At 44.7% G+C, this 23,412-nt stretch overlaps 13 non-coding genes across 13 annotated transcripts; 6 read left to right on the top strand and 7 right to left on the bottom strand.

Moving 5' to 3' along the window:
* Window positions 1–1,787: 1,787 nt before the first annotated feature.
* On the top strand, window positions 1,788–1,861 carry trnat-agu (transfer RNA threonine (anticodon AGU)). Its single transcript has one exon. It is a non-coding gene; the product is annotated as a tRNA-Thr (tRNA).
* A 1,206-nt stretch (window positions 1,862–3,067) lies between these two features.
* trnas-uga (transfer RNA serine (anticodon UGA)) lies at window positions 3,068–3,150 on the bottom strand. The gene has a single exon. It is a non-coding gene; the product is annotated as a tRNA-Ser (tRNA).
* A 1,819-nt stretch (window positions 3,151–4,969) lies between these two features.
* trnat-agu (transfer RNA threonine (anticodon AGU)) lies at window positions 4,970–5,043 on the top strand. The gene has a single exon. It is a non-coding gene; the product is annotated as a tRNA-Thr (tRNA).
* A 1,206-nt stretch (window positions 5,044–6,249) lies between these two features.
* Window positions 6,250–6,332, bottom strand: trnas-uga (transfer RNA serine (anticodon UGA)). The gene has a single exon. It is a non-coding gene; the product is annotated as a tRNA-Ser (tRNA).
* Window positions 6,333–8,151: 1,819 nt separating this feature from the next.
* Window positions 8,152–8,225, top strand: trnat-agu (transfer RNA threonine (anticodon AGU)). The gene has a single exon. It is a non-coding gene; the product is annotated as a tRNA-Thr (tRNA).
* Window positions 8,226–9,431: 1,206 nt separating this feature from the next.
* On the bottom strand, window positions 9,432–9,513 carry trnas-uga (transfer RNA serine (anticodon UGA)). Its single transcript has one exon. It is a non-coding gene; the product is annotated as a tRNA-Ser (tRNA).
* Window positions 9,514–12,741: 3,228 nt separating this feature from the next.
* trnas-uga (transfer RNA serine (anticodon UGA)) lies at window positions 12,742–12,823 on the bottom strand. The gene has a single exon. It is a non-coding gene; the product is annotated as a tRNA-Ser (tRNA).
* Window positions 12,824–14,783: 1,960 nt separating this feature from the next.
* Window positions 14,784–14,857, top strand: trnat-agu (transfer RNA threonine (anticodon AGU)). The gene has a single exon. It is a non-coding gene; the product is annotated as a tRNA-Thr (tRNA).
* Window positions 14,858–16,063: 1,206 nt separating this feature from the next.
* Window positions 16,064–16,145, bottom strand: trnas-uga (transfer RNA serine (anticodon UGA)). The gene has a single exon. It is a non-coding gene; the product is annotated as a tRNA-Ser (tRNA).
* A 1,931-nt stretch (window positions 16,146–18,076) lies between these two features.
* Window positions 18,077–18,150, top strand: trnat-agu (transfer RNA threonine (anticodon AGU)). The gene has a single exon. It is a non-coding gene; the product is annotated as a tRNA-Thr (tRNA).
* Window positions 18,151–19,356: 1,206 nt separating this feature from the next.
* Window positions 19,357–19,438, bottom strand: trnas-uga (transfer RNA serine (anticodon UGA)). Its single transcript has one exon. It is a non-coding gene; the product is annotated as a tRNA-Ser (tRNA).
* A 1,947-nt stretch (window positions 19,439–21,385) lies between these two features.
* Window positions 21,386–21,459, top strand: trnat-agu (transfer RNA threonine (anticodon AGU)). The gene has a single exon. It is a non-coding gene; the product is annotated as a tRNA-Thr (tRNA).
* A 1,206-nt stretch (window positions 21,460–22,665) lies between these two features.
* Window positions 22,666–22,747, bottom strand: trnas-uga (transfer RNA serine (anticodon UGA)). The gene has a single exon. It is a non-coding gene; the product is annotated as a tRNA-Ser (tRNA).
* Between the last annotated feature and the right edge of the window lie 665 nt (window positions 22,748–23,412).

The following is a 23,412-nucleotide window of genomic DNA, read 5'->3' as shown; positions in this document are numbered from 1 at the left end:
TCAAATCGCTGACCCTGTTTATTGTTGGCGATGACGGTTTCGTGATATTTAATTTGCTGCAAATTCAGCAAGTCCAGAAGAATCGCAGCGATCATTACAATAAAAGAAAACTTCCGATATTTAACGGTATGTAAGATGTTGAGAACAGTATGGAATATTCTGCAGGGTAATGAAAATAAACAGCAGAAACATTGTGTTCTGCTCCCACATGACACAGATCAGCCACAGCCTCTGCTCCCTGCCCGCCGGCTGCAGAAACCTTGTCTCCAGATTACAAACTGATTCTAGGTCGGAGATAAATATTCAGGGTAGAGCCTAGACGCAGCGGGTGGGATCAAATAATAAAGCAGTTATTTTAGACCAGAGACAGCGATAAATGTCCTATATTGCTCACATGCATCAATTTGTGAATCTGACATTAAATGGGTTTAAATACAGTGGGGGGATTTAAAGTAGATTCGGGGTCAATAGGTTCCAAGTTGATCTTTCCTGGGTCTCTCTTGCCTCTCTGCCCCCTTCCTCCCACAGGCTGCCGGTTTTTAAACCTTGTTTTAAATCTGCTGCTTGCTGGACCAGTGCATTCCACAGTCTCACAACCCTTTCTACAAATACCCTTTCAGTGCTTGACTTCTCTGCTTATTAGTTATGAATCACCTTGAGGTGCAATGGTGGCGATTGTGACGTCAGATTAAAAGGCAGGCTATTGGAAACACGTTGGAGTCACAGTTTCTTTTGCACAGAATTGAAACTGAAACTTTTAAGCTGGAATATTGTATTTGCTGCATCACAGTAAACAATATCGTGGTATAACTGTTGGCTTATTTGTTCCCCAGTGTCAGAGGAAGAGTTGTCTGATCCCCCCATTTATTTCATACTAGCTGGGGAGCCCGGCGTTGCCGGGGCTGTTTTGGGGCAGGCGGTTTAAATCGAGTGCCAGGCTTTGGGGCCCTGTCTGTGTCCCTTTGTGACTCTGGTGCTGGGCAACATTTTAAATCGAGTGGCAGGCTTAGGGCCCTGTCTGTGTCCCTGTATGTCTACCTTTTAAAAGGTTGGAAAATGAAAGTGAAAGTACTTATAAAACGTTTTTGGTAAATCTTATGTTACTTTTAAAAGAGATACTAACTTTGAAAGTCGTTATAGCTGGAAGCTGAAGTCATTTGAGCTGGAAGCTTAGTGAAAGAATGGCTGCCACATCCCCGAGATGAAAACGAATAGTCCCGCCCACACACACACCGATTGGCCAACCATCAGGGGACCGTACTGTAGGATTGGTCAATCGTGACGGAACAGGATTGGTGGAACCTTGATGTCAGTCAATCAATGCTAGCAGATAATGAGTTTAATTTTGAAGGTTTTTTGCTGAAGGTTTTTTGCATAAGGCGCGAACACTTTTCGTCCGACTGAAAAGTAAATACGCTTAAAACCGTCTCTGAAGCGTAAGCTTTCTTTGGAGGTAACGCGCGCGTAGGTACGCCCTGTAACTTTCGAGCGCATAGCCCGATAGACGCACAGGCGATGACAGAATGACAGACAGAATGACAGACAGAATGACAGACAGAAGTACCGATTTATATATATAGGTAAGACACAAACATAGGGTAATCATTCAGAATCACCTCACAGATTGACACTGAGATAAATTAAGCGGGAGATACAGAGAGCAATGGGACATATGGCGGAATGGACAAGAGAGCTGGAGAAATAAGAAACGGCCTGAGAGTCCAGAAGACAGTGACCAGAAGCTGATAGACATCAGGGAGTGGGGGCGAGAAATTGTGCCAGCATTCGGTCCCGTGGCTTAGCTGGTCAAAGCGTCTGTCTAGTAAACAGGAGATCCTGGGTTCAATTCCCAGCGGGGCCTATTTTTATAGAATCTCCAGGGGTGAGTTTCTTCTCGTGTGAAAAGGCTACAATTCTTTTAAATTTAACTGTGCCTGCACCAGTTCCCATTCTGGATGAAGGCTCCAGTGGCTGCGAGGCCTCCGTTGAATTTCACCGCTTCTGTATTTCTGGCGGTGCTGATTTTGGACTCTTCATCAAAAATCCATGTTTCCTAAGCAGTGCCATGCGATACTTTGCAGAGCTCCAGTTGTTGATGTGTGGTGCCGTGCTCGTATAGTGATTAATAATCTGCATTCTGGCCGCAGCAACTTCGGCTCCAAACCGAAACATAACGCAGACTTTTCTTCCTTCCACAATCAATAGCTCTCCTTTACTTTCCCCCTTCAATTTCATTATAATTTTCCTGCGGTATTTCCTTAATCTAACATTCACTTTCAGCCACTTAAACTGCTAAGTGTGCTCTGCTACCACCACTCTTCCTGGGCCACATGTCCCATACGCCCCAATCTGAGTTGGTGCTTTGAAACCAGTCAATACATTTAGACCTGCGAGACCACCCGACAGTCAAGCTCTGCGAAAGCAGAGCCGGACTTCGGAACCAATGCAGCCCGATTCAGAAAATTCCTTGGGAAATGAAGCTTCAAACTTTTCAAACAAATCGTTTTATTGACATAATAATACAAGTTTTACAGAGAGAGACTTGTACAACCTCAGTGGTGCAACTCAAAACTCAGAATATTCAATTCTTCTGCTTCGGGAGAGGGAGAGATGAATTATGAGTTGGTGTCCTCCTTGTTTTTTTTCTGGTCAGTCTTCCAGATCTCCACTCCGTTTGTCTGTCTCCTGGACTGTCTCCTGGAATGTGTTCTGCTTTTCACTTTAGAATGGCTGCTCTTGTACCATTGCTGCTGACAGAAACAAGCCTTCCAGTGACTTTCCATTCTCTCTCTCCCACGGTTACACAGACTGATGCTACCGGACAGCAGCGAGTGTATGGGAAGGTACCTCAGAGACTGTCGAGGCCTCCTTATCTGGAGCTTCCAGACAATCTGCAGATAACTTTTGGAATTCGGTCAGCAAACCTTCTTGAAGTAAGTGATCCAGTTGTCTCGGCAATCCTTTAGTTTCCTTAAAACCGGCATTGAAAATTCCAAAATCCTCCAAGAGGGAGCAGATTGAAGAAAATAAATTATTTGAAGTAGTTAATTATCATAATGAGATAGCCCGCTGCGAGCAGGGCTCGAAACCTGCGCGGGGAAACCCCATTGGATTTCATGCCCAAAGCCTTAACCACTCGGCCATCGCAGCCGCGAAAATGTCGACTCCAAGATACTAAGTTCTCAAATCGCTGACCCTGTTTATTGTTGGCGATGACGGTTTCGTGATATTTAATTTGCTGCAAATTCAGCAAGTCCAGAAGAATCGCAGCGATCATTACAATAAAAGAAAACTTCCGATATTTAACGGTATGTAAGATGTTGAGAACAGTATGGAATATTCTGCAGGGTAATGAAAATAAACAGCAGAAACATTGTGTTCTGCTCCCACATGACACAGATCAGCCACAGCCTCTGCTCCCTGCCCGCCGGCTGCAGAAACCTTGTCTCCAGATTACAAACTGATTCTAGGTCGGAGATAAATATTCAGGGTAGAGCCTAGACGCAGCGGGTGGGATCAAATAATAAAGCAGTTATTTTAGACCAGAGACAGCGATAAATGTCCTATATTGCTCACATGCATCAATTTGTGAATCTGACATTAAATGGGTTTAAATACAGTGGGGGGATTTAAAGTAGATTCGGGGTCAATAGGTTCCAAGTTGATCTTTCCTGGGTCTCTCTTGCCTCTCTGCCCCCTTCCTCCCACAGGCTGCCGGTTTTTAAACCTTGTTTTAAATCTGCTGCTTGCTGGACCAGTGCATTCCACAGTCTCACAACCCTTTCTACAAATACCCTTTCAGTGCTTGACTTCTCTGCTTATTAGTTATGAATCACCTTGAGGTGCAATGGTGGCGATTGTGACATCAGATTAAAAGGCAGGCTATTGGAAACACGTTGGAGTCACAGTTTCTTTTGCACAGAATTGAAACTGAAACTTTTAAGCTGGAATATTGTATTTGCTGCATCACAGTAAACAATATCGTGGTATAACTGTTGGCTTATTTGTTCCCCAGTGTCAGAGGAAGAGTTGTCTGATCCCCCCATTTATTTCATACTAGCTGGGGAGCCCGGCGTTGCCGGGGCTGTTTTGGGGCAGGCGGTTTAAATCGAGTGCCAGGCTTTGGGGCCCTGTCTGTGTCCCTTTGTGAATCTGGTGCTGGGCAACATTTTAAATCGAGTGGCAGGCTTAGGGCCCTGTCTGTGTCCCTGTATGTCTACCTTTTAAAAGGTTGGAAAATGAAAGTGAAAGTACTTATAAAACGTTTTTGGTAAATCTTATGTTACTTTTAAAAGAGATACTAACTTTGAAAGTCGTTATAGCTGGAAGCTGAAGTCATTTGAGCTGGAAGCTTAGTGAAAGAATGGCTGCCACATCCCCGAGATGAAAACGAATAGTCCCGCCCACACACACACCGATTGGCCAACCATCAGGGGACCGTACTGTAGGATTGGTCAATCGTGACGGAACAGGATTGGTGGAACCTTGATGTCAGTCAATCAATGCTAGCAGATAATGAGTTTAATTTTGAAGGTTTTTTGCTGAAGGTTTTTTGCATAAGGCGCGAACACTTTTCGTCCGACTGAAAAGTAAATACGCTTAAAACCGTCTCTGAAGCGTAAGCTTTCTTTGGAGGTAACGCGCGCGTAGGTACGCCCTGTAACTTTCGAGCGCATATCCCGATAGACGCACAGGCGATGACAGAATGACAGACAGAATGACAGACAGAATGACAGACAGAAGTACCGATTTATATATATAGGTAAGACACAAACATAGGGTAATCATTCAGAATCACCTCACAGATTGACACTGAGATAAATTAAGCGGGAGATACAGAGAGCAATGGGACATATGGCGGAATGGACAAGAGAGCTGGAGAAATAAGAAACGGCCTGAGAGTCCAGAAGACAGTGACCAGAAGCTGATAGACATCAGTGAGTGGGGGCGAGAAATTGTGCCAGCATTCGGTCCCGTGGCTTAGCTGGTCAAAGCGTCTGTCTAGTAAACAGGAGATCCTGGGTTCAATTCCCAGCGGGGCCTATTTTTATAGAATCTCCAGGGGTGAGTTTCTTCTCGTGTGAAAAGGCTACAATTCTTTTAAATTTAACTGTGCCTGCACCAGTTCCCATTCTGGATGAAGGCTCCAGTGGCTGCGAGGCCTCCGTTGAATTTCACCGCTTCTGTATTTCTGGCGGTGCTGATTTTGGACTCTTCATCAAAAATCCATGTTTCCTAAGCAGTGCCATGCGATACTTTGCAGAGCTCCAGTTGTTGATGTGTGGTGCCGTGCTCGTATAGTGATTAATAATCTGCATTCTGGCCGCAGCAACTTCGGCTCCAAACCGAAACATAACGCAGACTTTTCTTCCTTCCACAATCAATAGCTCTCCTTTACTTTCCCCCTTCAATTTCATTATAATTTTCCTGCGGTATTTCCTTAATCTAACATTCACTTTCAGCCACTTAAACTGCTAAGTGTGCTCTGCTACCACCACTCTTCCTGGGCCACATGTCCCATACGCCCCAATCTGAGTTGGTGCTTTGAAACCAGTCAATACATTTAGACCTGCGAGACCACCCGACAGTCAAGCTCTGCGAAAGCAGAGCCGGCCTTCGGAACCAATGCAGCCCGATTCAGAAAATTCCTTGGGAAATGAAGCTTCAAACTTTTCAAACAAATCGTTTTATTGACATAATAATACAAGTTTTACAGAGAGAGACTTGTACAACCTCAGTGGTGCAACTCAAAACTCAGAATATTCAATTCTTCTGCTTCGGGAGAGGGAGAGATGAATTATGAGTTGGTGTCCTCCTTGTTTTTTTTCTGGTCAGTCTTCCAGATCTCCACTCCGTTTGTCTGTCTCCTGGACTGTCTCCTGGAATGTGTTCTGCTTTTCACTTTAGAATGGCTGCTCTTGTACCATTGCTGCTGACAGAAACAAGCCTTCCAGTGACTTTCCATTCTCTCTCTCCCACGGTTACACAGACTGATGCTACCGGACAGCAGCGAGTGTATGGGAAGGTACCTCAGAGACTGTCGAGGCCTCCTTATCTGGAGCTTCCAGACAATCTGCAGATAACTTTTGGAATTCGGTCAGCAAACCTTCTTGAAGTAAGTGATCCAGTTGTCTCGGCAATCCTTTAGTTTCCTTAAAACCGGCATTGAAAATTCCAAAATCCTCCAAGAGGGAGCAGATTGAAGAAAATAAATTATTTGAAGTAGTTAATTATCATAATGAGATAGCCCGCTGCGAGCAGGGCTCGAAACCTGCGCGGGAAAACCCCATTGGATTTCAAGCCCAAAGCCTTAACCACTCGGCCATCGCAGCCGCGAAAATGTCGACTCCAAGATACTAAGTTCTCAAATCGCTGACCCTGTTTATTGTTGGCGATGACGGTTTCGTGATATTTAATTTGCTGCAAATTCAGCAAGTCCAGAAGAATCGCAGCGATCATTACAATAAAAGAAAACTTCCGATATTTAACGGTATGTAAGATGTTGAGAACAGTATGGAATATTCTGCAGGGTAATGAAAATAAACAGCAGAAACATTGTGTTCTGCTCCCACATGACACAGATCAGCCACAGCCTCTGCTCCCTGCCCGCCGGCTGCAGAAACCTTGTCTCCAGATTACAAACTGATTCTAGGTCGGAGATAAATATTCAGGGTAGAGCCTAGACGCAGCGGGTGGGATCAAATAATAAAGCAGTTATTTTAGACCAGAGACAGCGATAAATGTCCTATATTGCTCACATGCATCAATTTGTGAATCTGACATTAAATGGGTTTAAATACAGTGGGGGGATTTAAAGTAGATTCGGGGTCAATAGGTTCCAAGTTGATCTTTCCTGGGTCTCTCTTGCCTCTCTGCCCCCTTCCTCCCACAGGCTGCCGGTTTTTAAACCTTGTTTTAAATCTGCTGCTTGCTGGACCAGTGCATTCCACAGTCTCACAACCCTTTCTACAAATACCCTTTCAGTGCTTGACTTCTCTGCTTATTAGTTATGAATCACCTTGAGGTGCAATGGTGGCGATTGTGACATCAGATTAAAAGGCAGGCTATTGGAAACACGTTGGAGTCACAGTTTCTTTTGCACAGAATTGAAACTGAAACTTTTAAGCTGGAATATTGTATTTGCTGCATCACAGTAAACAATATCGTGGTATAACTGTTGGCTTATTTGTTCCCCAGTGTCAGAGGAAGAGTTGTCTGATCCCCCCATTTATTTCATACTAGCTGGGGAGCCCGGCGTTGCCGGGGCTGTTTTGGGGCAGGCGGTTTAAATCGAGTGCCAGGCTTTGGGGCCCTGTCTGTGTCCCTTTGTGAATCTGGTGCTGGGCAACATTTTAAATCGAGTGGCAGGCTTAGGGCCCTGTCTGTGTCCCTGTATGTCTACCTTTTAAAAGGTTGGAAAATGAAAGTGAAAGTACTTATAAAACGTTTTTGGTAAATCTTATGTTACTTTTAAAAGAGATACTAACTTTGAAAGTCGTTATAGCTGGAAGCTGAAGTCATTTGAGCTGGAAGCTTAGTGAAAGAATGGCTGCCACATCCCCGAGATGAAAACGAATAGTCCCGCCCACACACACACCGATTGGCCAACCATCAGGGGACCGTACTGTAGGATTGGTCAATCGTGACGGAACAGGATTGGTGGAACCTTGATGTCAGTCAATCAATGCTAGCAGATAATGAGTTTAATTTTGAAGGTTTTTTGCTGAAGGTTTTTTGCATAAGGCGCGAACACTTTTCGTCCGACTGAAAAGTAAATACGCTTAAAACCGTCTCTGAAGCGTAAGCTTTCTTTGGAGGTAACGCGCGCGTAGGTACGCCCTGTAACTTTCGAGCGCATAGCCCGATAGACGCACAGGCGATGACAGAATGACAGACAGAATGACAGACAGAATGACAGACAGAAGTACCGATTTATATATATAGGTAAGACACAAACATAGGGTAATCATTCAGAATCACCTCACAGATTGACACTGAGATAAATTAAGCGGGAGATACAGAGAGCAATGGGACATATGGCGGAATGGACAAGAGAGCTGGAGAAATAAGAAACGGCCTGAGAGTCCAGAAGACAGTGACCAGAAGCTGATAGACATCAGTGAGTGGGGGCGAGAAATTGTGCCAGCATTCGGTCCCGTGGCTTAGCTGGTCAAAGCGTCTGTCTAGTAAACAGGAGATCCTGGGTTCAATTCCCAGCGCGGCCTATTTTTATAGAATCTCCAGGGGTGAGTTTCTTCTCGTGTGAAAAGGCTACAATTCTTTTAAATTTAACTGTGCCTGCACCAGTTCCCATTCTGGATGAAGGCTCCAGTGGCTGCGAGGCCTCCGTTGAATTTCACCGCTTCTGTATTTCTGGCGGTGCTGATTTTGGACTCTTCATCAAAAATCCATGTTTCCTAAGCAGTGCCATGCGATACTTTGCAGAGCTCCAGTTGTTGATGTGTGGTGCCGTGCTCGTATAGTGATTAATAATCTGCATTCTGGCCGCAGCAACTTCGGCTCCAAACCGAAACATAACGCAGACTTTTCTTCCTTCCACAATCAATAGCTCTCCTTTACTTTCCCCCTTCAATTTCATTATAATTTTCCTGCGGTATTTCCTTAATCTAACATTCACTTTCAGCCACTTAAACTGCTAAGTGTGCTCTGCTACCACCACTCTTCCTGGGCCACATGTCCCATACGCCCCAATCTGAGTTGGTGCTTTGAAACCAGTCAATACATTTAGACCTGCGAGACCACCCGACAGTCAAGCTCTGCGAAAGCAGAGCCGGCCTTCGGAACCAATGCAGCCCGATTCAGAAAATTCCTTGGGAAATGAAGCTTCAAACTTTTCAAACAAATCGTTTTATTGACATAATAATACAAGTTTTACAGAGAGAGACTTGTACAACCTCAGTGGTGCAACTCAAAACTCAGAATATTCAATTCTTCTGCTTCGGGAGAGGGAGAGATGAATTATGAGTTGGTGTCCTCCTTGTTTTTTTTCTGGTCAGTCTTCCAGATCTCCACTCCGTTTGTCTGTCTCCTGGACTGTCTCCTGGAATGTGTTCTGCTTTTCACTTTAGAATGGCTGCTCTTGTACCATTGCTGCTGACAGAAACAAGCCTTCCAGTGACTTTCCATTCTCTCTCTCCCACGGTTACACAGACTGATGCTACCGGACAGCAGCGAGTGTATGGGAAGGTACCTCAGAGACTGTCGAGGCCTCCTTATCTGGAGCTTCCAGACAATCTGCAGATAACTTTTGGAATTCGGTCAGCAAACCTTCTTGAAGTAAGTGATCCAGTTGTCTCGGCAATCCTTTAGTTTCCTTAAAACCGGCATTGAAAATTCCAAAATCCTCCAAGAGGGAGCAGATTGAAGAAAATAAATTATTTGAAGTAGTTAATTATCATAATGAGATAGCCCGCTGCGAGCAGGGCTCGAATCTGCGCGGGGAAACCCCATTGGATTTCAAGTTCAACGCCTTAACCACTCGGCCATCGCAGCCGCGAAAATGTTGGTTCCAAGATACTAAGTTCTCAAATCGCTGACCCTGTTTATTGTTGGCGATGACGGTTTCGTGATATTTAATTTGCTGCAAATTCAGCAAGTCCAGAAGAATCGCAGCGATCATTACAATAAAAGAAAACTTCCGATATTTAACGGTATGTAAGATGTTGAGAACAGTATGGAATATTCTGCAGGATAATGAAAATAAACAGCAGAAACATTGTGTTCTGCTCCCACATGACACAGATCAGCCACAGCCTCTGCTCCCTGCCCGCCGGCTGCAGAAACCTTGTCTCCAGATTACAAACTGATTCTAGGTCGGAGATAAATATTCAGGGTAGAGCCTAAACGCAGCGGGTGGGATCAAATAATAAAGCAGTTATTTTAGACCAGAGACAGCGATAAATGTCCTATATTGCTCACATGCATCAATTTGTGAATCTGACATTAAATGGGTTTAAATACAGTGGGGGGATTTAAAGTAGATTCGGGGTCAATAGTTTCCAAGTTGATGTTTCCTGTGTCTCTCTTGCCTCTCTGCCCCCTTCCTCCCACAGGCTGCCGGTTTTTAAACCTTGTTTTAAATCTGCTGCTTGCTGGACCACTGCATTCCACAGTCTCACAACCCTTTCTACAAATACCCTTTCAGTGCTTGACTTCTCTGCTTATTAGTTATGAATCACCTTGAGGTGCAATGGTGGCGATTGTGACGTCAGATTAAAAGGCAGGCTATTGGAAACACGTTGGAGTCACAGTTTCTTTTGCACAGAATTGAAACTGAAACTTTTAAGCTGGAATATTGTATTTGCTGCATCACAGTAAACAATATCGTGGTATAACTGTTGGCTTATTTGTTCCCCAGTGTCAGAGGAAGAGTTGTCTGATCCCCCCATTTATTTCATACTAGCTGGGGAGCCCGGCGTTGCTGGGGCTGTTTTGGGGCAGGCGGTTTAAATCGAGTGCCAGGCTTTGGGGCCCTGTCTGTGTCCCTTTGTGAATCTGGTGCTGGGCAACATTTTAAATCGAGTGGCAGGCTTTAGGGCCCTGTGTGTGTCCCTGTCTGTCTACCTTTTAAAAGCTTGCAAAATGAAAGTGAAACTACTTATGGCTTTGGGGCCCTGTCTGTGTCCCTTTGTGAATCTGGTGCTGGGCAACATTTTAAATCGAGTGGCAGGCTTAGGGCCCTGTCTGTGTCCCTGTATGTCTACCTTTTGAAAGGTTGAAAAATGAAAGTGAAAGTACTTATAAAACGTTTTTGGTAAATCTTATGTTATTTTTAAAAGAGATACTAACTTTGAAAGTCGTTAAAGCTGGAAGCTGAAGTCATTTGAGCTGGAAGCTTAGTGAAAGAATGGCTGCCACATCCCCGAGATGAAAACGAATAGTCCCGCCCACACACACACCGATTGGCCAACCATCAGGGGGCCGTACTGTAGGATTGGTCAATCGTGACGGAACAGGATTGGTGGAACCTTGATGTCAGTCAATCAATGCTAGCAGATAATGAGTTTAATTTTGAAGGTTTTTTGCTGAAGGTTTTTTGCATAAGGCGCGAACACTTTTCGTCCGACTGAAAAGTAAATACGCTTAAAACCGTCTCTGAAGCGTAAGCTTTCTTTGGAGGTAACGCGCGCGTAGGTACGCCCTGTAACTTTCGAGCGCATAGCCCGACAGACGCACAGGCGATGACAGAATGACAGACAGAATGACAGACAGAATGACAGACAGAAGTACCGATTTATATATATAGATAAGACACAAACATAGGGTAATCATTCAGAATCACCTCATAGATTGACACTGAGATAAATTAAGCGGGAGATACAGAGAGCAATGGGACATATGGCGGAATGGACAAGAGAGCTGGAGAAATAAGAAACGGCCTGAGAGTCCAGAAGACAGTGACCGGAAGCTGATAGACATCAGTGAGTGGGGGCGAGAAATTGTGCCAGCATTCGATCCCGTGCCTTAGCTGGTCAAAGCGTCTGTCAAGTAAACAGGAGATCCTGGGTTCGATTCCCAGCGGGGCCTATTTTTATAGAATCTCCAGGGGTGAGTTTCTTCTCGTGTGAAAAGGCTACAATTCTTTTAAATGTAACTGTGCCTGCACCAGTTCCCATTCTGGATGAAGGCTCCAGTGGCTGCGAGGCCTCCGTTGAATTTCACCGCTTCTGTATTTCTGGCGGTGCTGATTTTGGACTCTTCATCAAAAATCCATGTTTCCTAAGCAGTGCCATGCGATACTTTGCAGAGCTCCAGTTGTTGATGTGTGGTGCCGTGCTCGTATAGTGATTAATAATCTGCATTCTGGCCGCAGCAACTTCGGCTCCAAACCGAAACATAACGCAGACTTTTCTTCCTTCCACAATCAATAGCTCTCCTTTACTTTCCCCCTTCAATTTCATTATAATTTTCCTGCGGTATTTCCTTAATCTAACATTCACTTTCAGCCACTTAAACTGCTAAGTGTGCTCTGCTACCACCACTCTTCCTGGGCCACATGTCCCATACGCCCCAATCTGAGTTGGTGCTTTGAAACCAGTCGATACATTTAGACCTGCGAGACCTCCCGACAATCAAGCTCTGCGAAAGCAGAGCCGGCCTTCGGAACCAATGCAGCCCGATTCAGAAAATTCCTTGGGAAATGAAGCTTCAAACTTTTCAAACAAATCGTTTTATTGACATAATAATACAAGTTTTACAGAGAGAGACTTGTACAACCTCAGTGGTGCAACTCAAAACTCAGAATGTTCAATTCTTCTGCTTCGGGAGAGGGAGAGATGAATTATGAGTTGGTGTCCTCCTTGTTTTTTTTCTGGTCAGTCTTCCAGATCTCCACTCCGTTTGTCTGTCTCCTGGACTGTGTTCTGCTTTTCACTTTAGAATGGCTGCTCTTGTACCATTGCTGCTGACAGAAACAAGCCTTCCAGTGACTTTCCATTCTCTCTCTCCCACGGTTACACAGACTGATGCTACCGGACAGCAGCGAGTGTATGGGAAGTTACCTCAGAGACTGTCGAGGCCTCCTTATCTGGAGCTTCCAGACAATCTGCAGATAACTTTTGGAATTCGGTCAGCAAACCTTCTTGAAGTAAGTGATCCAGTTGTCTCGGCAATCCTTTAGTTTCCTTAAAACCGGCATTGAAAATTCCAAAATCCTCCAAGAGGGAGCAGATTGAAGAAAATAAATTATTTGAAGTAGTTAATTATCAAAATGAGATAGCCCGCTGCGAACAGGGCTCGAACCTGCGCGGGGAAACCCCATTGGATTTCAAGTCCAACGCCTTAACCACTCGGCCATCGCAGCCGCGAAAATATCGGCTCCAAGATACTAAGTTCTCAAATCGCTGACCCTGTTTATTGTTGGCGATGACGGTTTCGTGATATTTAATTTGCTGCAAATTCAGCAAGTCCAGAAGAATCGCAGCGATCATTACAATAAAAGAAAACTTCCGATATTTAACGGTATGTAAGATGTTGAGAACAGTATGGAATATTCTGCAGGGTAATGAAAATAAACAGCAGAAACATTGTGTTCTGCTCCCACATGACACAGATCAGCCACAGCCTCTGCTCCCTGCCCGCCGGCTGCAGAAACCTTGTCTCCAGATTACAAACTGATTCTAGGTCGGAGATAAATATTCAGGGTAGAGCCTAAACGCAGCGGGTGGGATCAAATAATAAAGCAGTTATTTTAGACCAGAGACAGCGATAAATGTCCGATATTGCTCACATGCATCAATTTGTGAATCTGACATTAAATGGGTTTAAATACAGTGGGGGGATTTAAAGTAGATTCGGGGTCAATAGTTTCCAAGTTGATCTTTCCTGGGTCTCTCTTGCCTCTCTGCCCCCTTCCTCCCACAGGCTGCCGGTTTTTAAACCTTGTTTTAATTCTGCTGCTTGCTGGACCAGTGCATTCCACAGTCTCACAACCCTTTCTACAAATACCCTTTCAGTGCTTGACTTCTCTGCTTATTAGTTATGAATCACCTTGAGGTGCAATGGTGGCGATTGTGACGTCAGATTAAAAGGCAGGCTATTGGAAACACGTTGGAGTCAAAGTTTCTTTTGCACAGAATTGAAACTGAAACTTTTAAGCTGGAATATTGTATTTGCTGCATCACAGTAAACAATATCGTGGTATAACCGTTGGCTTATTTGTTCCCCAGTGTCAGAGGAAGAGTTGTCTGATCCCCCCATTTATTTCATACTAGCTGGGGAGCCCGGCGTTGCCGGGGCTGTTTTGGGGCAGGCGGTTTAAATCGAGTGCCAGGCTTTGGGGCCCTGTCTGTGTCCCTTTGTGAATCTGGTGCTGGGCAACATTTTAAATCGAGTGGCAGGCTTTAGGGCCCTGTGTGTGTCCCTGTCTGTCTACTTTTTAAAAGCTTGCAAAATGAAAGTGAAACTACTTATGGCTTTGGGGCCCTGTCTGTGTCCCTTTGTGAATCTGGTGCTGGGCAACATTTTAAATCGAGTGGCAGGCTTAGGGCCCTGTCTGTGTCCCTGTATGTCTACCTTTTAAAAGGTTGGAAAATGAAAGTGAAAGTACTTATAAAACGTTTTTGGTAAATCTTATGTTACTTTTAAAAGAGATACTAACTTTGAAAGTCGTTATAGCTGGAAGCTGAAGTCATTTGAGCTGGAAGCTTAGTGAAAGAATGGCTGCCACATCCCCGAGATGAAAACGAATAGTCCCAACCACACACACACCGATTGGCCAACCATCAGGGGACCGTACTGTAGGATTGGTCAATCGTGACGGAACAGGATTGGTGGAACCTTGATGTCAGTCAATCAATGCTAGCAGATAATGAGTTTAATTTTGAAGGTTTTTTGCTGAAGGTTTTTTGCATAAGGCGCGAACACTTTTCGTCCGACTGAAAAGTAAATACGCTTAAAACCGTCTCTGAAGCGTAAGCTTTCTTTGGAGGTAACGCGCGCGTAGGTACGCCCTGTAACTTTCGAGCGCATAGCCCGACAGACGCACAGGCGATGACAGAATGACAGACAGAATGACAGACAGAATGACAGACAGAAGTACCGATTTATATATATAGGTAAGACACAAACATAGGGTAATCATTCAGAATCACCTCACAGATTGACAGTGAGATAAATTAAGCGGGAGATACAGAGAGCAATGGGACATATGGCGGAATGGACAAGAGAGCTGGAGAAATAAGAAACGGCCTGAGAGTCCAGAAGACAGTGACCGGAAGCTGATAGACATCAGTGAGTGGGGGCGAGAAATTGTGCCAGCATTCGGTCCCGTTGCTTAGCTGGTCAAAGCGTCTGTCTAGTAAACAGGAGATCCTGGGTTCGATTCCCAGCGGGGCCTATTTTTATAGAATCTCCAGGGGTGAGTTTCTTCTCGTGTGAAAAGGCTACAATTCTTTTAAATGTAACTGTGCCTGCACCAGTTCCCATTCTGGATGAAGGCTCCAGTGGCTGCGAGGCCTCCGTTGAATTTCACCGCTTCTGTATTTCTGGCGGTGCTGATTTTGGACTCTTCATCAAAAATCCATGTTTCCTAAGCAGTGCCATGCGATACTTTGCAGAGCTCCAGTTGTTGATGTGTGGTGCCGTGCTCGTATAGTGATTAATAATCTGCATTCTGGCCGCAGCAACTTCGGCTCCAAACCGAAACATAACGCAGACTTTTCTTCCTTCCACAATCAATAGCTCTCCTTTACTTTCCCCCTTCAATTTCATTATAATTTTCCTGCGGTATTTCCTTAATCTAACATTCACTTTCAGCCACTTAAACTGCTAAGTGTGCTCTGCTACCACCACTCTTCCTGGGCCACATGTCCCATACGCCCCAATCTGAGTTGGTGCTTTGAAACCAGTCGATACATTTAGACCTGCGAGACCTCCCGACAATCAAGCTCTGCGAAAGCAGAGCCGGCCTTCGGAACCAATGCAGCCCGATTCAGAAAATTCCTTGGGAAATGAAGCTTCAAACTTTTCAAACAAATCGTTTTATTGACATAATAATACAAGTTTTACAGAGAGAGACTTGTACAACCTCAGTGGTGCAACTCAAAACTCAGAATGTTCAATTCTTCTGCTTCGGGAGAGGGAGAGATGAATTATGAGTTGGTGTCCTCCTTGTTTTTTTTCTGGTCAGTCTTCCAGATCTCCACTCCGTTTGTCTGTCTCCTGGACTGTCTCCTGGAATGTGTTCTGCTTTTCACTTTAGAATGGCTGCTCTTGTACCATTGCTGCTGACAGAAACAAGCCTTCCAGTGACTTTCCATTCTCTCTCTCCCACGGTTACACAGACTGATGCTACCGGACAGCAGCGAGTGTATGGGAAGGTACCTCAGAGACTGTCGAGGCCTCCTTATCTGGAGCTTCCAGACAATCTGCAGATAACTTTTGGAATTCGGTCAGCAAACCTTCTTGAAGTAAGTGATCCAGTTGTCTCGGCAATCCTTTAGTTTCCTTAAAACCGGCATTGAAAATTCCAAAATCCTCCAAGAGGGAGCAGATTGAAGAAAATAAATTATTTGAAGTAGTTAATTAACATAATGAGATAGCCCGCTGCGAGCAGGGCTCGGACCTGCGCGGGGAAACCCCATTGGATTTCAAGTCCAACGCCTTAACCACTCGGCCATCGCAGCCGCGAAAATATCGGCTCCAAGATACTAAGTTCTCAAATCGCTGACCCTGTTTATTGTTGGCGATAACGGTTTCGTGATATTTAATTTGCTGCAAATTCAGCAAGTCCAGAAGAATCGCAGCGATCATTACAATAAAAGAAAACTTCCGATATTTAACGGTATGTAAGATGTTGAGAACAGTATGGAATATTCTGCAGGGTAATGAAAATAAACAGCAGAAACATTGTGTTCTGCTCCCACATGACACAGATCAGCCACAGCCTCTGCTCCATGCCCGCCGGCTGCAGAAACCTTGTCTCCAGATTACAAACTGATTCTAGGTCGGAGATAAATATTCAGGGTAGAGCCTAAACGCAGCGGGTGGGATCAAATAATAAAGCAGTTATTTTAGACCAGAGACAGCGATAAATGTCCTATATTGCTCACATGCATCAATTTGTGAATCTGACATTAAATGTGTTTAAATACAGTGGGGGGATTTAAAGTAGATTCGGGGTCAATAGTTTCCAAGTTGATCTTTCCTGTGTCTCTCTTGCCTCTCTGCCCCCTTCCTCCCACAGGCTGCCGGTTTTTAAACCTTGTTTTAAATCTGCTGCTTGCTGGACCAGTGCATTCCACAGTCTCACAACCCTTTCTACAAATACCCTTTCAGTGCTTGACTTCTCTGCTTATTAGTTATGAATCACCTTGAGGTGCAATGGTGGCGATTGTGACGTCAGATTAAAAGGCAGGCTATTGGAAACACGTTGGAGTCACAGTTTCTTTTGCACAGAATTGAAACTGAAACTTTTAAGCTGGAATATTGTATTTGCTGCATCACAGTAAACAATATCGTGGTATAACTGTTGGCTTATTTGTTCCCCAGTGTCAGAGGAAGAGTTGTCTGATCCCCCCATTTATTTCATACTAGCTGGGGAGCCCGGCGTTGCCGGGGCTGTTTTGGGGCAGGCGGTTTAAATCGAGTGCCAGGCTTTGGGGCCCTGTCTGTGTCCCTTTGTGAATCTGGTGCTGGGCAACATTTTAAATCGAGTGGCAGGCTTTAGGGCCCTGTGTGTGTCCCTGTCTGTCTACCTTTTAAAAGCTTGCAAAATGAAAGTGAAACTACTTATGGCTTTGGGGCCCTGTCTGTGTCCCTTTGTGAATCTGGTGCTGGGCAACATTTTAAATCGAGTGGCAGGCATAGGGCCCTGTCTGTGTCCCTGTATGTCTACCTTTTAAAAGGTTGAAAAATGAAAGTGAAAGTACTTATAAAACGTTTTTGGTAAATCTTATGTTCCTTTTAAAAGAGATACTAACTTTGAAAGTCGTTATAGCTGGAAGTTGAAGTCATTTGAGCAGGAAGCTTAGTGAAAGAATGGCTGCCACATCCCCGAGATGAAAACGAATAGTCCCACCCACACACACACCAATTGGCCAACCATCAGGGGACCGTACTGTAGGATTGGTCAATCGTGACGGAACAGGATTGGTGGAACCTTGATGTCAGTCAATCAATGCTAGCAGATAATGAGTTTAATTTTGAAGGTTTTTTGCATAAGGCGCGAACACTTTTCGTCCGACTGAAAAGTAAATATGCTTAAAACCGTCTCTGAAACGTAAGCTTTCTTTGGAGGTAACGCGCGCGTAGGTACGCCCTGTAACTTTCGAGCGCATAGCCCGATAGACGCACAGGCGATGACAGAATGACAGACAGAATGACAGACATAATGACAGACAGAAGTACCGATTTATATATATAGGTAAGACACAAACATAGGGTAATCATTCAGAATCACCTCACAGATTGACACTGAGATAAATTAAGCGGGAGATACAGAGAGCAATGGGACATATGGCGGAATGGACAAGAGAGCTGGAGAAATAAGAAACGGCCTGAGAGTCCAGAAGACAGTGACATCAGTGAGTGGGGGCGAGAAATTGTGCCAGCATTCGGTCCCGTGCCTTAGCTGGTCAAAGCGTCTGTCTAGTAAACAGGAGATCCTGGGTTCGATTCCCAGCGGGGCCTATTTTTATAGAATCTCCAGGGGTGAGTTTCTTCTCGTGTGAAAAGGCTACAATTCTTTTAAATGTAACTGTGCCTGCACCAGTTCCCATTCTGGATGAAGGCTCCAGTGGCTGCGAGGCCTCCGTTGAATTTCACCGCTTCTGTATTTCTGGCGGTGCTGATTTTGGACTCTTCATCAAAAATCCATGTTTCCTAAGCAGTGCCATGCGATACTTTGCAGAGCTCCAGTTGTTGATGTGTGGTGCCGTGCTCGTATAGTGATTAATAATCTGCATTCTGGCCGCAGCAACTTCGGCTCCAAACCGAAACATAACACACACTTTTCTTCCTTCCACAATCAATAGCTCTCCTTTACTTTCCCCCTTCAATTTCATTATAATTTTCCTGCGGTATTTCCTTAATCTAACATTCACTTTCAGCCACTTAAACTGCTAAGTGTGCTCTGCTACCACCACTCTTCCTGGGCCACATGTCCCATACGCCCCAATCTGAGTTGGTGCTTTGAAACCAGTCAATACATTTAGACCTGCGAGACCACCCGACAGTCAAGCTCTGCGAAAGCAGAGCCGGCCTTCGGAACCAATGCAGCCCGATTCAGAAAATTCCTTGGGAAATGAAGCTTCAAACTTTTCAAACAAATCGTTTTATTGACATAATAATACAAGTTTTACAGAGAGAGACTTGTACAACCTCAGTGGTGCAACTCAAAACTCAGAATGTTCAATTCTTCTGCTTCGGGAGAGGGAGAGATGAATTATGAGTTGGTGTCCTCCTTGTTTTTTTTCTGGTCAGTCTTCCAGATCTCCACTCCGTTTGTCTGTCTCCTGGACTGTCTCCTGGAATGTGTTCTGCTTTTCACTTTAGAATGGCTGCTCTTGTACCATTGCTGCTGACAGAAACAAGCCTTCCAGTGACTTTCCATTCTCTCTCTCCCACGGTTACACAGACTGATGCTACCGGACAGCAGCGAGTGTATGGGAAGGTACCTCAGAGACTGTCGAGGCCTCCTTATCTGGAGCTTCCAGACAATCTGCAGATAACTTTTGGAATTCGGTCAGCAAACCTTCTTGAAGTAAGTGATCCAGTTGTCTCGGCAATCCTTTAGTTTCCTTAAAACCGGCATTGAAAATTCCAAAATCCTCCAAGAGGGAGCAGATTGAAGAAAATAAATTATTTGAAGTAGTTAATTATCATAATGAGATAGCCCGCTGCGAGCAGGGCTCAAACCTGCGCGGGGAAACCCCATTGGATTTCAAGTCCAACGCCTTAACCACTCGGCCATCGCAGCCGCGAAAATGTCGATTCCAAGATACTAAGTTCTCAAATCGCTGACCCTGTTTATTGTTGGCGATGACGGTTTCGTGATATTTAATTTGCTGCAAATTCAGCAAGTCCAGAAGAATCGCAGCGATCATTACAATAAAAGAAAACTTCCGATATTTAACGGTATGTAAGATGTTGAGAACAGTATGGAATATTCTGCAGGGAAATGAAAATAAACAGCAGAAACATTGTGTTCTGCTCCCACATGACACAGATCAGCCACAGCCTCTGCTCCCTGCACGCCGGCTGCAGAAACCTTGTCTCCAGATTACAAACTGATTCTAGGTCGGAGATAAATATTCAGGGTAGAGCCTAGACGCAGCGCGTGGGATCAAATAATAAAGCAGTTATTTTAGACCAGAGACAGCGATAAATGTCCTATATTGCTCACATGCATCAATTTGTGAATCTGACATTAAATGGGTTTAAATACAGTGGGGGGATTTAAAGTAGATTCGGGGTCAATAGGTTCCAAGTTGATCTTTCCTGGGTCTCTCTTGCCTCTCTGCCCCCTTCCTCCCACAGGCTGCCGGTTTTTAAACCTTGTTTTAAATCTGCTGCTTGCTGGACCAGTGCATTCCACAGTCTCACAACCCTTTCTACAAATACCCTTTCAGTGCTTGACTTCTCTGCTTATTAGTTATGAATCACCTTGAGGTGCAATGGTGGCGATTGTGACGTCAGATTAAAAGGCAGGCTATTGGAAACACGTTGGAGTCACAGTTTCTTTTGCACAGAATTGAAACTGAAACTTTTAAGCTGGAATATTGTATTTGCTGCATCACAGTAAACAATATCGTGGTATAACTGTTGGCTTATTTGTTCCCCAGTGTCAGAGGAAGAGTTGTCTGATCCCCCCATTTATTTCATACTAGCTGGGGAGCCCGGCGTTGCTGGGGCTGTTTTGGGGCAGGCGGTTTAAATCGAGTGCCAGGCTTTGGGGCCCTGTCTGTGTCCCTTTGTGAATCTGGTGCTGGGCAACATTTTAAATCGAGTGGCAGGCTTTAGGGCCCTGTGTGTGTCCCTGTCTGTCTACCTTTTAAAAGCTTGCAAAATGAAAGTGAAACTACTTATGGCTTTGGGGCCCTGTCTGTGTCCCTTTGTGAATCTGGTGCTGGGCAACATTTTAAATCGAGTGGCAGGCTTAGGGCCCTGTCTGTGTCCCTGTATGTCTACCTTTTAAAAGGTTGGAAAATGAAAGTGAAAGTACTTATAAAACGTTTTTGGTAAATCTTATGTTACTTTTAAAAGAGATACTAACTTTGAAAGTCGTTATAGCTGGAAGCTGAAGTCATTTGAGCTGGAAGCTTAGTGAAAGAATGGCTGCCACATCCCCGAGATGAAAACGAATAGTCCCGCCCACACACACACCGATTGGCCAACCATCAGGGGACCGTACTGTAGGATTGGTCAATCGTGACGGAACAGGATTGGTGGAACCTTGATGTCAGTCAATCAATGCTAGCAGATAATGAGTTTAATTTTGAAGGTTTTTTGCTGAAGGTTTTTTGCATAAGGCGCGAACACTTTTCGTCCGACTGAAAAGTAAATACGCTTAAAACCGTCTCTGAAGTGTAAGCTTTCTTTGGAGGTAACGCGCGCGTAGGTACGCCCTGTAACTTTCGAGCGCATAGCCCGACAGACGCACAGGCGATGACAGAATGACAGACAGAATGACAGACAGAAGTACCGATTTATATATATAGATAAGACACAAACATAGGGTAATCATTCAGAATCACCTCACAGATTGACACTGAGATAAATTAAGCGGGAGATACAGAGAGCAATGGGACATATGGCGGAATGGACAAGAGAGCTGGAGAAATAAGAAACGGCCTGAGAGTCCAGAAGACAGTGACCGGAAGCTGATAGACATCAGTGACTGGGGCGAGAAATTGTGCCAACATTCGGTCCCGTGGCTTAGCTGGTCAAAATGTCTGTCTAGTAAACAGGAGATCCTGGGTTCGATTCCCAGCGGGGCCTATTTTTATAGAATCTCCAGGGGTGAGTTTCTTCTCGTGTGAAAAGGCTACAATTCTTTTAAATGTAACTGTGCCTGCACCAGTTCCCATTCTGGATGAAGGCTCCAGTGGCTGCGAGGCCTCCGTTGAATTTCACCGCTTCTGTATTTCTGGCGGTGCTGATTTTGGACTCTTCATCAAAAATCCATGTTTCCTAAGCAGTGCCATGCGATACTTTGCAGAGCTCCAGTTGTTGATGTGTGGTGCCGTGCTCGTATAGTGATTAATAATCTGCATTCTGGCCGCAGCAACTTCGGCTCCAAACCGAAACATATCGCAGACTTTTCTTCCTTCCACTATCAATAGCTCTCCTTTACTTTCCCCCTTCAATTTCATTATAATTTTCCTGCGGTATTTCCTTAATCTAACATTCACTTTCAGCCACTTAAACTGCTAAGTGTGCTCTGCTACCACCACTCTTCCTGGGCCACATGTCCCATACGCCCCAATCTGAGTTGGTGCTTTGAAACCAGTCGATACATTTAGACCTGCGAGACCTCCCGACAGTCAAGCTCTGCGAAAGCAGAGCCGGCCTTCGGAACCAATGCAGCCCGATTCAGAAAATTCCTTGGGAAATGAAGCTTCAAACTTTTCAAACAAATCGTTTTATTGACATAATAATACAAGTTTTACAGAGAGAGACTTGTACAACCCCAGTGGTGCAACTCAAAACTCAGAATGTTCAATTCTTCTGCTTCGGGAGAGGGAGAGATGAATTATGAGTTGGTGTCCTCCTTGTTTTTTTTCTGGTCAGTCTTCCAGATCTCCACTCCGTTTGTCTGTCTCCTGGACTGTCTCCTGGAATGTGTTCTGCTTTTCACTTTAGAATGGCTGCTCTTGTACCATTGCTGCTGACAGAAACAAGCCTTCCAGTGACTTTCCATTCTCTCTCTCCCACGGTTACACAGACTGATGCTACCGGACAGCAGCGAGTGTATGGGAAGGTACCTCAGAGACTGTCGAGGCCTCCTTATCTGGAGCTTCCAGACAATCTGCAGATAACTTTTGGAATTCGGTCAGCAAACCTTCTTGAAGTAAGTGATCCAGTTGTCTCGGCAATCCTTTAGTTTCCTTAAAACCGGCATTGAAAATTCCAAAATCCTCCAAGAGGGAGCAGATTGAAGAAAATAAATTATTTGAAGTAGTTAATTATCATAATGAGATAGCCCGCTGCGAGCAGGGCTCGAACCTGCGCGGGGAAACCCCATTGGATTTCAAGTCCAACGCCTTAACCACTCGGCCATCACAGCCGCGAAAATGTCGGCTCCAAGATACTAAGTTCTCAAATCGCTGACCCTGTTTATTGTTGGCGATGACGGTTTCGTGATATTTAATTTGCTGCAAATTCAGCAAGTCCAGAAGAATCGCAGCGATCATTACAATAAAAGAAAACTTCCGATATTTAACGGTATGTAAGATGTTGAGAACAGTATGGAATATTCTGCAGGGTAATGAAAATAAACAGCAGAAACATTGTGTTCTGCTCCCACATGACACAGATCAGCCACAGCCTCTGCTCCCTGCCCGCCGGCTGCAGAAACCTTGTCTCCAGATTACAAACTGATTCTAGGTCGGAGATAAATATTCAGGGTAGAGCCTAAACGCAGCGGGTGGGATCAAATAATAAAGCAGTTATTTTAGACCAGAGACAGCGATAAATGTCCTATATTGCTCACATGCATCAATTTGTGAATCTGACATTAAATGAGTTTAAATACAGTGGGGGGATTTAAAGTAGATTCGGGGTCAATAGTTTCCAAGTTGATCTTTCCTGGGTCTCTCTTGCCTCTCTGCCCCCTTCCTCCCACAGGCTGCCGGTTTTTAAACCTTGTTTTAAATCTGCTGCTTGCTGGACCAGTGCATTCCACAGTCTCACAACCCTTTCTACAAATACCCTTTCAGTGCTTGACTTCTC

The sequence above is a fragment of the Somniosus microcephalus genome, unplaced genomic scaffold (genome assembly GCF_052327205.1).
Source record: "Somniosus microcephalus isolate GS21.2 unplaced genomic scaffold, FLI_Smic_1.0 unresolved_chr1, whole genome shotgun sequence".
In the NCBI taxonomy this organism is placed as follows: domain Eukaryota; kingdom Metazoa; phylum Chordata; class Chondrichthyes; order Squaliformes; family Somniosidae; genus Somniosus; species Somniosus microcephalus.
The sequence above is the reverse complement of the archived record's forward strand: the minus strand, read 5'-3'. Positions and strand labels throughout refer to the sequence as shown.